We start from the raw sequence: 16,092 nt of genomic DNA, 5'->3' as shown, positions 1-16,092 counted from the left end.
ACTCTCTCCCCCTTTGGCATCAAGTCACCAAAAAGGAAAAGAGCGATGCTAGCGCCCCAGAGATCAGTAGTCCTCCTCTGACTCCTCGGTCGCATCTAGATCCTCATCATCAGACTCCTCATCATCATCCTTAGCACTGTCCTTCATGATATCATCAACAACAGCAAAGGAGGAAGAAGGCTAGCTAGGAGCCTCATCATCCGACCATGTGCTATGTGCAGAGATCCACCAGTCCTCAGGGGTGATGCTCTTTTCAGATCCACTCTTTACAGGCATGTTGAGGTGCTTCATCATAGCAATCTGACAACACTAGGAAAGCTTCTCATTGACATGGGTCTCATACATCTTCTTCTGAATGTCAGTCTAAAGGCAGAAAGTCTTCTTCACTTTAGCAGTGAGCTTGGTCACCCATGAAGGCTTGGCCCCTAGTTCCATCTCAAAGTCCTCATCATCTGAAGTGGCATAGACATCCTTCGGGTCATTAGCAGGAAAGTGAGGCTCGACATGCTTCTTCTTCTTGAGTTGCTTGACCTCATGCACAGTGAGGTTATCTGGAGAAGTGAGAAGCTCTCTAGGGCGGCAAACAACCCAAACTGAGTTCAGAAAGCACATGACGAAAGGAGCATACATGGGGACCTTTTTGTAGATGAACATGTTGTACATCTCGTGCCACATCCAGTTGGACACATCAAAAGTAGCACCAGAACCCACCTTGGTCTTCATAGCAACAAGCAAGTCAACAAGGTACCCATAGACCTCATCCTGATTTCCAACCTTGGGCGAAAGCACATTGCGAAACACACGATGCATGATATCATAGACCTTCTCAAGATCCTTGGACTCTCCAATGATGCCTCGTCCATGAATGTACAGAGGAGCAAGTTTCTCTTTAGGCATGGGATGGGGGTGGTTGTGAGGACGAATACCGCCATTCCCTCAAGACCGGTATCTCATACCCAATAACATTACAGAAAGCCCTCCAGGGCACTTGAAATAACTCATCACGGCACATGAAAGAGAGAGTGTGAGCGTCATCTTCTCCAAAGTGAACAGTGGCATAAAACTGATGGATAAGCTAAACATCAAAGTCACAGTTGACAGACATGAGCTTGACAAATCAAACTCCTCACAAAGAGCCAAGGCCTCACCGAAGTAGTTGAAGGAAATATGCCCTAGAGGCAATAATAAAGTTGTTATTTATATTTCTTTATATCATTATAAATGTTTATTATTCATGCTAGAATTATATTAACCGGAAACTTGATACATGTGTGGATACATAGACAAAACACAGTGTCCCTAGTAAGCCTCTACTAGACTAGCTCGTTAATCAAAGATGGTTAAATTTCCTAACCATACACATGTGTTGTCATTTGATGAACAGGATCACATCATTAGGAGAATGATGTGATGGACAAGACCCATCCGTTAGCTTAGCATAATGATCGTTAAGTTTTATTGCTATTGCTTTCTTCATGACTTATACATATTCCTTTGACTATGATATTATGCAACTCTCGAATACTGGAGGAACACCTTGTGTGCTATCAAATGTCACAACGTAACTGGGTGATTATAAAGATGCTCTACAGGTGTCTCCAAAGGTGTTTGTTGGGTTGGCATAGATTGAGATTAGGATTTGTCACTCCGAGTATCGGAGAGGTATCTCTGGGTCCTCTCGGTAATGCACATCATAATAAGCATTGCAAGCAATGTGACTAATGAGTTAGTTGCGGGATGATGCATTACAGAACGAGCAAGGAGACTTGCCGGTAACGAGATTGAACTAGGTATGGAGATACCGACGATCGAATCTTGGGCAAGTAACATACCGATGACAAAGGGAATGACGTATGTTGTCATAACGGTTTGACCAATAAAGATCCTCATAGAATATGTGGGAACCAATAGGAGCATCTAGGTTCCGCTATTGCTTATTGACCGGAGAGGTGTCTCGATCATGTCTACATAGTTCTTGAACCCGTAGGGTCCGCATGCTTAACATTGGATGAAGATTTGTATTTATGAGTTATGTGTTTTGGTCACCGAAGTTTGTTTGGAGTCCCGGATGAGATCATAGACATGACATGGAGTCTCGAAATGGTCGAGAGGTAAAGATTGATATATTGGAAGGTAGTATCCGGACACCGGAAGGGTACCAGAGTGTATCGGGTACATACCGGAGTACCAAAGGGGTTACCGGAACCCCTCGGGGAAAGATATGGGCCATATGGGCCATAGGAGGGAGGCTAACCAGCCCACAAGGGGCTGGTGCGCCCCCCACAAGGGAGGAGGCCGAATTGGACTTGGGAAGGGGGCGCCACCCCCTTTCCTTCTCCTACTCCCTCTCCTTCCCCTTTTACCCCTCCGGTAGAAGGAAAAAAAGGGGGGCGAATCCTACTAGGATTGGTGTACTAGTAGGACTCCCCTCTCCTTGGCGCGCCCCTATTGGCCGGCCTCCTCCCCTCCTCCTTTATATATGGGGGCAGGGGCACCCCAAAGCACATCAATTGTTCTCTTAGCCGTGTGCGGTGCCCCCTCCACAATTTACTCCTCCGGTCATAGCGTCGTAGTGCTTAGGCAAAGCCCTGCGTGGATCACATCACCATCACCGTCACCACGCCGTCATGCTGACGGAACTCTCCCTCGACCCTCTACTGGATCAAGAGTTCGAGGGACGCCATGAAGCTGAATGTGTGTTGAACACGGAGGTGCCGTACGTTCGGTACTTGGATCGGTTGGATCATGAAGACATTCGACTACATCAACCACGTTAACCTAACACTTCCGCTTTCAGTCTACGAGGGTACGTGGACACACTCTCCCCGTCTCGTTGCTATCCATCTCCTAGATAGATCTTGCGTGATCGTAGGAATTTTTTTGAAATTGCATGCTCCGTTCCCCAAAAGTAGTCCAAATTGTTCCTCCAGTGGTCAAGATCAATAGTCCACTGCTTGGCGTACTGATTCTTGTTATGCTCAAACAACTCATGAACAATCCTTACTTGCATCTCATTCCGAACCTGAACAGTGGTCCAACGAGGCACAACAGGAACCAAGTATGTATTCGTTGTCCGGAAGGCTTCCCATTCCTTGGCTTTCCATTTGTGCAGAGGCATGACCACACGTTGCTTGGTAGCGGCAGACTTCTCACAGTGAGTAGGCTTGGTAGTTATCACAACTTCTTCCTCTCCATCAGTCTCAACCAGGCGCTTGCATCTCCGAACCCTCTTCTTGGTCTTGCTACGAGGAGCAGAGCGAGAACCAGAGCCACCTACACACACATGGGAAGAACACAAGAAACCCAGCAAAGATGAGAGGACTGCACACAAGAGCGGAGGAATAAATTTCTTGTGAATCAGAGAAGGTAGAATAGTGCTATGTGGTTCAGAAATCACGGCTGTACCAGTTCTACAGAGGGTAGTACCGCCCAAGCGGTTGTTCCGCCCATAGGGGCGGTAGAACCGCTGGATGAGTAGCACTACCAACCTGAGAACAACTACCCATGAGATTTGAATCAACGTAACAATATTCTAAGATCCAGGGCAATGCAAACAAAATAGGAGGCATATAGATCTCTTCCACCCAATAGTTTGAACAATAAACGCGGAATGTCAAGCAATGCCCTAGGAGGAGGGAAAGGAAACCATAGAAAGAAGAAAAAGGGGCATTACCGGCATCCATGGGAAGAGATCGGGAAGGAGGGGGCCTCCACCAAGCGGATCCACTGAGAGCCCACGGATCCGGAGCGCCTAAGAGCACTCTAGGGCAGGGGCAATGGCGACTGGCGGCTAGGGCAGGAGAAGGGAAAGGGGATAAAGGGAAAAGAGAAAACGCCTTCGGCCCCGACCCTTAAATATGCCCGTAGACGCGAAGCGGTTGTACCGCTCTGAGAAGCGGTTGTACCCCTCCCTGGCACATACCAGTGGTTGCGGGCGGTACTTCTGTTGCCTGGAAGGCAGCGGTAGTACCGCCTATAACCAAGCGGTAGTACCGGCTAGGAGCATGACCTGGGGGCCAGCGGTGGAACCGCCCAGACACCCCTGGTAGTACTCCTGGGATAACACAAAATAGTGTATTAGCGGTTGAACCGCTTGGGACACCGGTTGTACCACCCAGTCAACATCACCCATACCAAGATCAAGTTGTGCGCAATTGGATTAGATGGTTAAGAGGTAGAGGAGGGCTTGGGATGGAGCAAGACACTGAATTAGGGTGTGGTGACCTCCAAGAGAGCAAGAACCAACCAACGAAGAAAACCCCACTTGGAGATCACAACACCTAGGACCTAACAGAGAACTAGCAGAGCAAATAAGATCCAAAGAAACCAACTCCCCTTTTTAAGAAAAAGGGTGGTGGCCGAGGCCACCTATGTTTGAGTGTAAAGGTATGGCACCGCGAAGATTTTAACCTTGGGTCCATGACCAAAACTCATCTTTAAAGCACAAGTGCCATCAAAGATGGATAATGTGAAAGACTATCAATTTACGCATAATGGGGGGAGGAAGAGTTCATTGAGAGAACAATACCCCCCCTATGTCCATGCCTACATCTAGAACAAGACATCAAGACGACAGAGGTAGGGTGTGCAAAGGTTCAAGCCACATTGCTCAAATCAATGATATTTAGCTCATGCCTTAACTCGCGAAATCTTGCTTCATCCAAAGGCTTCGTGAAGATATCTGTAAGGTTATCATGAGTGTTGACATAGCTGAGCTCGATCTCCCCTCGCCTAATGTGATCATGGATGAAGTGATAACGAATCTCAATATGCTTCATCTTGAAGTGTTGCACCGGGTTGAGAGAAATCTTGATGGCACTTTCATTGTCACACCAAACAGGCACTTTGTCACAGATGACACCATAATCCTTTAAAGTTTTCCTCATCCAAAGAAGTTGAGCACAACAACTACCGGCGGCCACATACTCCACTTCGGTGGACAAGATAGACACACAACTTTGCTTCTTAGAAGACCAACTCACCAAAGAGCAACCAAGAAATTGGCACCCTCCAGAAGTTGACTTCCTATCCACTTTGTCTCCTGCCCAATCCGAGTCTGAAAAGCCCACAAGGTTGAAGTTAGCTCCTCTTGGGTACCATAAGCCAAAGTTTGGGGTATGAGCCAAATATCGAAAGATTCGCTTGACCGCCACATAGTGGCTTTCCTTGGGTGCGGCTTGAAACCATGCACAGATTCCCACACTCAACATGATATCCGATCTAGGTGCACACAGGTAAAGCAAGGAGCCAATCATGGAGCGATATACCTTTTGATCCACCGCTTTACCATTGGGATCTATGTCAAGTTGGCATTTGACGGGCATTAGAGTGGAAGCCGGCTTGACATCATTTAGCTTTAATCTCTTGAGCATGTATTGAGTGTATTTGCTTGGTTGATGAAGGTTCCTTCTCTTCTTTGTTTGATTTTGAACCCGAGAAAGAACTTCAACTCTCCCATCATGGACATCTTGAACTTCGAGGTCATGCGAGCGGCAAATTCCTCATTGAAAGCTTTGTTAGGGGAACCAAAGATAATATCATCAACATATAGTTGGCATACAAACAACTCCCCTTTGACGTTCTTAGTAAAATGAGTGGGGTCAATTTTCCCAATTTCAAACCCACGATCTTGCAACAACTCGGTAAGGTGCTCATACCACGCACGTGGGTCTTGTTTAAGGCCATAGAGTGCCTTATCGAGTTGGTACACATGGTTGGGGAACTCGGGATCCTCAAACCCCGGGGGTTGTTTGACATACTGATGTCTACTACGCAACTTTATTCTGTAGACATGTGTTGGGCATCCAATCACATAGTTTTGTAGGACAGTGGCAATTTTCCCTCAAGTGTATGACCTAAGGTTCATCAATCCGTGAGAGGTGTAGGATGAAGATGGTCTTCTCAAACGACACTGCAACCAAATACAAGAAATCTCTTGTGTCCCCAACACACCCAATACAATGGCAAATTGTATAGGTGCACTAGTTTGACAAAGAGATGGTGATAAAAGTGTAATATGGATAGTAGATATTCGTTTTTGTAATCTGAAATTATAAAAACAGCAAGGTAACTAATAGTAAACGGGCACAAAAACAGTGTTGCAATGCTTAAAAATGAGGCCTAGGGTCCGTACTTTCGCTAGTGCAATTTCTCAACAGTGCTAACATAGTTGGATCATATGATTATCCCTCAAAGTACAATAAAGAATCACTCCCGAGTTCCTATTAGCGGATAACAAAAGATAGAAAATGTTTGTAGGGTACGAAATCACCTCAAAGCTATTCTTTCCGCTCGATCTATTCAAGATTTCGTACTAAAATAAAGCAAAGCTTTTTCCGTTTGATCTATCCTAGAGTTCGTACTAGAATAACACCAAAGCATATTCATATTCGTAATACTCAATCCACACAAAGAACTACAAAGAGTGCCCCAAGATTTCTACCGGAGAAACAAAGACAAGAACGTGCATCAACCCCTATGCATAGATTACCCCAATGTCACCTCGGGAATCCGCAAGTTGAGTGACAAAACATATATCAAGTTAATCAATATGATACCCCATTGTCACCACGAGTATTAAATTGCAAGACATATATCAAGTGTTCTCAAATATGAATATTCAATCCGACAAGACAAAACTTCAAAGGTCAAAGATTCAATTCATCACAACAAGAGTATAGAGGGGAGAAACATCATATGATCCGACTATATTAACAAAGCCCATGATGTAGATCACGAGAGAGAGAGAGAGAGAGAGATTAAACACATAGCTACTGGTACAAACCCTCAGCCCCGAGGGTGGACTACTCCCACCTCATCGTGGTGGCCGTCGGGATGATGAAGATGGCCACCGGAGCTCCGGCAGGGTGCCGGAACGCGTCTAGATTGGTTTTCGGTGGCTATGGAGCCCTGCAGCGGTGAAACTTCTGATCTAGGTTAACCGCGAGGGGTTTCGGAATATTTGGGAATTTGTAGTGCAAAGAAGGGGTATGGGAGGCCACCGAGGTGGGCACAACCCACCTGGGCATGACAGGGGGCCCTGGCGCGCCCTTGTGGGTTGTGCCCCCCTCGGGGCACCCCCTAGGTGTAGCTCTAGCCCATTGGGTTCCTTCTGGTTCAAAAAAAAATCTCCAAAAAGTTTGCGGTGTTTGGACTCCGTTTGATATTGATTTTCTGCGATGTAAAAAACAAGCAAAAACAGCAACTAGAACTGGGCACTGGGTCGATAGGTTAGTCCCAAAAAAATGATATAAAGTTGCTATAAAATGATTGTAAAACATGCAAGAATGATAATATATTGGCATGAATACTTCATAAATTATAGATATGTTGGAGACGTATCAGCATCCCCAAGCTTAATTCCTACCCGTCCTCAAGTAGGTAAATGATAAAGAAATAATTTATGAAGTGTGAATGCTAGCAAAGTGCAAAAGTTTGGTCAATGACAATTTAATCACTTTCCTAGCATCATAACAGCAATTCTTTCTTATGAAACTTCTCATGTTATAGTGGCAACCAATTCACATGTTAAGGTTCAAACAATGAATTCTCTTGAAACCCAACAACCTATGTTGTTAGTCACCAAGCAATTGTGATTCAACTTATTCAATAGAGTTTAAGTAAGAGCTCCACATACTCAACCATCATATAGTCTTCTGTGATTGCTAACACTCACCGCATACACATGAGCAAAACGTTTCAACTGGACACATAGAAAGATAGGGGCTTATTGTTTTGGCTCCCAACGTATTCACCTCAAGGGTGATGTCAACAATAATAACTCATGCTACCCATATTCAACTGGACATATGTGCCAAGATCTTTCCTCACCACATGATGCTTACCAAAAGAGAAAATAAAAAGGAATAGAGAGGAATACTTTGACTCTTTGCATAAAATTAAATACTGGAAAGTAAAAGATAGGCCCTTCGCAGAGGGAAGCAGAGGTTACCATGCGCTTATTTGTTTGCATGCTCAACCCCTTAGTGCAAAAAAAACATCACGTTATATTGCCCATTATGATAGCAACCTTTATTATGCAGTCCATCGCTTTTATTACTTTGCCATCACAAGTTCATACAACACTCAATTTTCTCTTACACTAAATGATCTTACACTTTTAGAAGCAATTTTTATTGCCTTATTGCACCGATGAAAACTTACTTGAAGGATCTTGCTCAATCCTTAGGTAGGTATGGTGGACTCTTGAAAATAAGATTTGGGTTTAAGGGTTTGTGGATGCACAAGTAGTATGTCTACTTGGTGCGGAATTTTTGGCTAGCAAAGATGGGGGGCAAGCACCACATGTTGAAGGATCTATGAAAATATAACTTCTATGTGAATATGAAGAAACATAAACCATTACGTTGTCTTCCTTGTCTAACATCAACAATTTTGGCATATAATATTTTGATGGGGGCTCACAGTCACAAAATATCTCCATGATAGTGTATTTGCATGTGAAAGTTCTCTTCCTTATACTAATTATTCGTGAATTGCTTGTATGACCAATATTGTGATTGTCAAGCCTCAAAATATTTCACTTTCTAAGCCCAATGTGAAGCTACCACTAGGCATGATATGATTTCAATTTCATGACATTCAATTTATTCAACAATTTACTCATAGGATATAAGTGAAGCACTAGAGTAAATGACATAGGAAAGAGCTTTGTTGACGGGATGTGAATGCCGCTTACTTAGCTGCCTTGGCAACTATTTGATGACTGTATTTTATTTAAAACTTTCAGATCTAAGTATTTTATTAAAAAACAAGAAAAACAAAACAAAATGACAATTCTACAATAGCACACATCATGTGAAGAAGCAACAGCTTAGGATCAACCGATACTAACCGATAATTGTTGAAGAAGAAAGGTGGGATGCCTACCAGGGCATCCCCAAGCTTAAATACTTGAGACTTATTGAAATATTATTTTGGGATGCCTTGGGAATCCCCAAGTTTGAGCTTTTGTGTCTCCTTAATTCTTCTCATATCACGGTTTTCCTAATTCTCAAAAGCTTCATCCACACAAAACTCAACAAGAACTCGTGAGATAGGTTAGTATAAACCAATCCAAAAACCTTATCATTCTCTACTGTAGAAAAACACTAAAATTATTATTCAAAATTGCATACTAAATTCCTCTGCATATTTAATACTCCTATACTCAAATAGAATCATTAAACAAGCAAACATATGCAAACAATGCAAACATAATAGCAATCTGCCAAAACAGTACAGTCTGTTAAGAATGCAAGAGTATCAATACTTCCCTAACTCCAAAAATTATGAAAATTTTACAAACTGTAAAAAAATCATCAGATCTGATTTTGCAAAAAGTTTCAACATTTTATCACATTCGTACTTTTCTAGGGAATTGTTGCAACAGAGGTAAACTTTCTGTTTTCAAACAGCAACATGTATACTTGCAAAATAAGCATTGCAAAAGCTATCATTGCCACTTTTATTGAAATAAAAGATGCAAAACATTATTCTAAATAACAGCAAGAAAATCCTAACAAAATAAATTGATGCTCCAAGCAAAACACATATCATGTGACGAATGAAAACATAGCTCCAAGTGAGGTTACCGATAATGTTGGAGACGAAAGAGGGGATGCCTTCCGAGGCATCCCCAAGCTTAGTTGCTCGGATATTCATTGAATATTTCCTTGGGGTGACTTGGAAATCCCCAAGCTTATGTTCTTGTCATTCCTTATTCTCCTCATATCGATATCTCACCCAAAACTTGAAAAACTTCAATCACACAAAACTTAACGGGACTTTGTGAGATAGGTTAGTATGATAAAGAGCAAACCATTTCACTTTGGTACTATCAAAGACAAGATTCATAATTATTTTCATGCAATTCTTACTGTATCATAGCATTTCTAAAATTTATATTAAGCAATATAAGCCATAGAAACTAGAAAACAAGCAAACTATGCATTGAAAACAGAATATGTCAAAAACAGAACAGTTTGTAGTAATCTGTACACAAACCATACTTCTCCTACTCCAAAAATTCTGAAAAATTAGGAAAAACTGAGAAATTTGACTATTAATATTGTTCGAAAAGAATCAGCATTTTATCACACTTCTATTAAAAATGAGAATTATTTTCCTAAGCGCTAAAGTTTATGTTTTTCAGCAAGATCAAATCAACTATCACCCAACAAGATCCCAAAGGCTTTACTTGGCACTTTATTGAAACAAAAGCAATAAAACATGATTAATACAGTAGCATAATCATGTGAACACACAAAAACAGTAGGTAAAAGTGTTGGGTTGTTTCCCAACAAGCGCTTTTCTTTAGTGCCTTTTAGCTAGGCATGATGCTTTCAATGATGCTCGCATAAAAGATTAGAACTGAAACATAAAGAGAGCGTCATGAAGCACATGACAAGCACATTTAAGTCTAACCCACTTCCTATGCATAGGGATTTTTTGAGCAAAAAATTTATGGGAACAAAAATCAACTAGCATAGGAAGGCAAAAATAAACAAAACTTCAAGATTTTCAACACATGGAGAGGAAACTTGATATTATTGCAATACGTAAAAGCATATGTTCCTCTCTCATAATAATTTTCAGCAGCATCATGAATGAATTCAACAATATAGCTATCACATAAAGCATTCTTTTCATGATTCACAAGCATAGAAATTTTGTTACTCCCTACATAAGAAAATTTATTATCATTTATAATAGTGGGAGCAAACTCAACAAAATAACTATCATGGGAGTGAAAATTAAAATCATGATGACAAGTTTCATGGTTATAATTATTCTTTATAGGATACATGTCATCACCATAATCATCATAGATAGGAGGCATGCTTTCATCATAATAAATTTTCTCATCAAAACTTGGGGAGCTAAAAATATCATATTCATCAAATATAGCATCCCCAAGCTTATGGCTTTGCATATCATTAGCATCGTGGCTATTCAAAGAATTCATACTAGCAAAAATTGCAATCATGCTCATCATTCAAATATTTTGTGCCGAGCATTTTATTGACTTCTTTTTCTAACAATAGAGCATAATTTTTTGAACCATCATTTTCAAGAAAGATATTATAAAGATGATCAATAATATAATGCAACCTAAATTCCATTTTTTTGTAGTTTTCTTTTATAAACAGAACTAGTGATAAAACAAGAAACTCAAAGATTCAATTGCAAGATCTAAAGATATACCTTCAAGCACTCACCTCCCCGGCAACGGCGCCAGAAAAGAGCTTGATGTCTACTACGCAACTTTATTCGTGTAGACACGTGTTGGGCCTCCAAGCGCAGAGTTTTGTAGGACAGCAGCAATTTTCCCTCAAGTGGATGACCTAAGGTTTATCAATCCGTGAGAGGTGTAGGATGAAGATGGTCTCTCTCAAACGACCCTGCAACCAAATACAAGAAATATCTTGTCTCCCCAACACATCCAATACAATGGCAAATTGTATAGGTGCACTAGTTCGGGGAAGAGATGGTGATAAAAGTGTAATACAGATAGTAAATATTGGTTTTTGTAATCTGAAATTATAAAAATAACAAGGTAACTAATAGTAAACGGGCACAAAACGGTGTTGCAATGCTTAAAAATGAGGCCTAGGGTCCGTACTTTCGCTAGTGCAATTTCTCAACAGTGCTAACATAGTTGGATCATATGATTATCCCTCAAAGTACAATAAAGAATCACTCCCGAGTTCCTATTAGCGGATAACAAAAGATAGGAAATGTTTTTAGGGTACGAAATCACCTCAAAGCTATTCTTTCCGCTCGATCTATTCAAGAATTCATACTAAAATAATGCAAAGCTATTTTTCCGTTCGAACTATCCTAGAGTTCGTACTAGAATAACACCAAAGCATATTCATATTCGTAATACTCAATCCACACAAAGAACTACAAAGAGTGCCCCAAGATTTCTACCGGAGAAACAAAGACAAGAATGTTCATCAACCCCTATGCACAGATTGCCCCAATGTCACCTCGGGAATCCGTGAGTTGAGTGCCAAAACATATATCAAGTGAATCAATACGATACCCCATTGTCACCACGAGTGTTCAATTGCAAGACATATATCAAGTGTTCTCAAATCTGAATATTAAATCCAACAAGACAAAACTTCAAAGGGCAAAGATTCAATTCATCACAACGAGAGTATAGAGGGGGGAAACATCATATGATCCGACTATATTAACAAAGCCCATGATATAGATCATGAGAGAGAGAGAGATTAAACACATAGCTACTAGTACAAACCCTTAGCCCCGAGGGTGGACTACTCCCTCCTCATCGTGGCGGCCGCCGGGATGATGAAGAAGGCCACCGGAGATGATTCCCCCTTCCGGCAGGGTGCCGGAACGGGTCTAGAGTGGTTTTCGGTGGCTACGGAGCCATGCGGCGGTGGAACTTCTGATCTATGTTAACCCCGAGGGGTTTCGGAATATTTGGGAATTTATAGTGCAAAGAAGGGGTATGGGAGGCCACCAAGGTGGGTGCAACCCACCTGGGCGCGCTAGGGGGGCCCTAGCGCGCCCTGGTGGGTTGTGCCCCCCACGGGGCACCCCAGGTGCAGCTCTGGCCGATTGGGTTCCTTCTGGTCCAAATAAAATCTCCAAAATGTTTCGCGGTGTTTGGACTCCGTTTGATATTGATTTTCTGTGATGTAAAAAATAAGCAAAAAATAGCAACTGGCACTGGGCACTGGATCAATAGGTTAGTCCCAAAAAAATGATATAAATTTGCTATAAAATGATTGTAATACATCCAAGAATGATAGTATATTGGCATGAATACTTCATGAATTATAGATATGTTGGAGACGTATCACATACACCAACTCATTAATAGGACAATTAAGAAAAGCAATCTTCACATCCATTTGTTGCAACTTGAAGTTATGATGAGAAGCATAAGCAATCAACAAACAAATAGATTCAAGGTGAGCAACGGGAGCAAAGGATTCACCGTAGTCGATACCCTCGACTTGGGAGTAGCCTTGTGCTACCAAACAAGCCTTGTTGCGAACGATAATCCCATGAGCATTTTGCTTGTTCTTGAATATTCACTTGGTTCCAATGACATTATGGTTCCCTGTTGGCCTTGACACCAATATCCACACCTTGTTGTGCTCAAAGTTGTTGAGTTCTTCGTGTTGGGGAACATCGTATTTCAAAAATTTGCCTATGATCACGCAAGACCTATCTAGGAGAAGCATAGCAACGAGCGGGAAGAGTACCCTCATAGACCGAAAGCGAAAGTGTTAAGTAACGCGGTTGATGTAGTAGAACGTCTTCGCGATCCAACCGATCAAGTACCGAACGGATGGCACCTCCGCGAATTGCACATGTTCATCTCGGTGATGTCCCTCAAACTCTAGATCCAGCTGAGGCCGAGGGAGAGTTTCGTCAGCATGACGGTGTGGTGACAGTGATGATGAAGTTACCGACGCAGGGCTTCGCCTAAGAACTATGACAATATGACTGAGGTGGAAATCTATGGAGGGGCGCACCGCACATGGCTAAGATATCAACTTGCGTGTCTATGGGGTGCCCCCTCCCCCGTATATAAAGGAGTGGAGGAGGGGGCCGGCCGGCCTCATAGGGCGCGCCCCAAGGGGGGAATCCTACTCCTACTAGGAGTAGGTTCCCCCCCTTTCCTAGCCCAACTAGAAGGGGAAGGAAAGGGAAGAGGGGAAGAAGGAAAGGGGGGCGTCCCCCTCCTTAATTCGGATTGGGCTTGGGGGGCGCGCCCCTCCTCTTGGAAAATGTCCGAACCTTCCAATATATCAATCTTCATGTCTCGACCATTTTGAGACTCCTCGTTATGTCCGTGATCGCATCCGGGACTCCGAACAACCTTAGATACATCAAATCACATAACTCACAATACATATCATCATCGAACGTTAAGCATGCGGACCCTACGGGTTCAAGAACTATGTAGACAATACCGAGACCCATCTCCAGTCAATAACCAATAGCGGAAACTAGATGCTCATATTGGTTCCTTCATATTCTATGAAGATCTTTATCGGTCAAACCACATAACAACTTATGTTGTTCCCTTTGTCATTGGTATGTTACTTGCCCGAGATTCGACCGTTGGTATCATCATACCTAGTTCAATCTCGTTACCGAAAAGTCTCTTTACTCATTCCATAATACAACATCCCGCAACTAACTCATTGGTCACATTGCTTGCAAGGCTTATAGTGATGTGCATTATCGAGAGGGCCCAGAGATACAAAGTGTTCCTCCAGTATTCGGGAGTTACATAATCTCATAGTCATAGGAACATGTATAAGTTATGAAGAAAGCAATAGCAATAAACTAAACGATCATAGTGCTAAGCTAACGGATGGGTCTAGTCCATCACATCATTCTCTAATGATGTGATCCCGTTCATCAAATAACAACACAAGTCTATGGCTAGGAAACTTAACCATCTTTGATTAACGAGCTAGTCTAGTAGAGGCATACTAGGGACACTCTGTTTGTCTATGTATTCACACATGTACTAAGTTTCCAGTTAATACAATTCTAGCATGAATACTAAACATTTATCATGATATAAGGAAATATAAATAACAACTTTATTATTGCCTCTAGCTCATATTTCCTTCACTTCGTGCATGACATTGAGCCAATCCGGATCCTCGAGCGCCTCATAGACCTTTTGGGGTTCAACACAAGAGACAAACGCGTGATGTTCACAATAGTTTGCTAATTTTCTATGAGTTCTTACCCCCTTTCTTACGCTTCCAAGCACATTCTTCATGAGATGATCTTTGGTAGTGAGCTTGGAGGCAATCTTGGCGCACGACGCTCCAATTCCTCCTCAAGAGAGAGTTGAGGAGCGGTAACTTGATCATATTGAGCGTCGTCTTGAGCTTGTTCTTGTTCTTGATATTGAGTTTGCTCTTGATCTTGAACTTGCTCAATGGTGAGAACTTGACCTTGGGCATCACTTGGTGGTTCACCACCATCTTGAAGTTTATCTTGCCCTTGATCTTGTTCATTTGGTTGAGGGCCTTCACTTTGTTCTTCGGAAGCGTGTGGGTCTTGGGTTGGTGATGGTTCCACTTGAGTGGAACATTGTTCTTATGGCTTAGGGAGGAATTTCATCACCTACATCACAAGTATCACTTTGCTCCACTTGGGAGCCATTATTATCATCAAACTCCATGTTACACGTCTCCTCAGTGAGTCCGGTGGACTTGTTGAGGACATGGTAAGCATGAGAGTTTGTAGCATAACCAACAAATATGCCCTCATGAGATCTAGCCTCAAATTTAGACAAACGAACACCTTTCTTAAGAATGAAACACTTACAACTCAACACCCGGAAGTACTTGAGGTTGGGCTTGTTGCTGGTAAGTATCTCATATGGAGTCTTGTTCAAGACATTGCAGAGATAGAGCCTATTGGATGCATGACAAGCAGTGTTGATGGCTTCGGCCCAAAAGTTGTACGGAGACTTGAACTCCGCCATCATGGTCCTTGCCGCGTCCATCAACATCCGGTTCTTCCTCTCCGCAACACCATTTTGTTGAGGGGTGTAAGGTGCGGAATATTGATGCTTGATCCCCTCACTAAGAAACTCATCCAAGGTATAGTTCTTGAACTCGGTGCCATTGTCACTTTTTATTGTCATGATCTTTACGTTGTGTCGACGTTGAGCTTCATTTGCAAAGTCGATGATAGTTTGTTGGGTCTCACCCTTCCTCTTGAAGAAATATACCCAAGTGTATCTTGAATAATCATGCACAATCAACAAGAAATACTTTCTACCCCCAAGACTATCAAAGGATGGAGGTCCAAAGAGATCCAAGTGAAGGAGCTCCAAGGGCCTCTTCGAGTAGATGATAGTAGTGGGATGGTGAGCCTTTTCATGTAGCTTTCCGTCGATACAAGCACCGCAAGCACGATTTTTGGCAAAACTAACATTTGTTAGTCCAGAGACATGTTCCCCCTTGATAATACTTTGCAAAGATCTCATATTGACGTGGGCCAAACAGTGATGCCAAAGCCATCCCACGTCAACTTTAGCCATTAGGCATGTCGCGGTCTTAGTGGGTCGCT

This window comes from Triticum dicoccoides, chromosome 4A (genome assembly GCF_002162155.2).
Source record: "Triticum dicoccoides isolate Atlit2015 ecotype Zavitan chromosome 4A, WEW_v2.0, whole genome shotgun sequence".
In the NCBI taxonomy this organism is placed as follows: Eukaryota; Viridiplantae; Streptophyta; class Magnoliopsida; order Poales; family Poaceae; genus Triticum; species Triticum dicoccoides.
Note: the sequence above shows the minus strand (reverse complement) of the source record.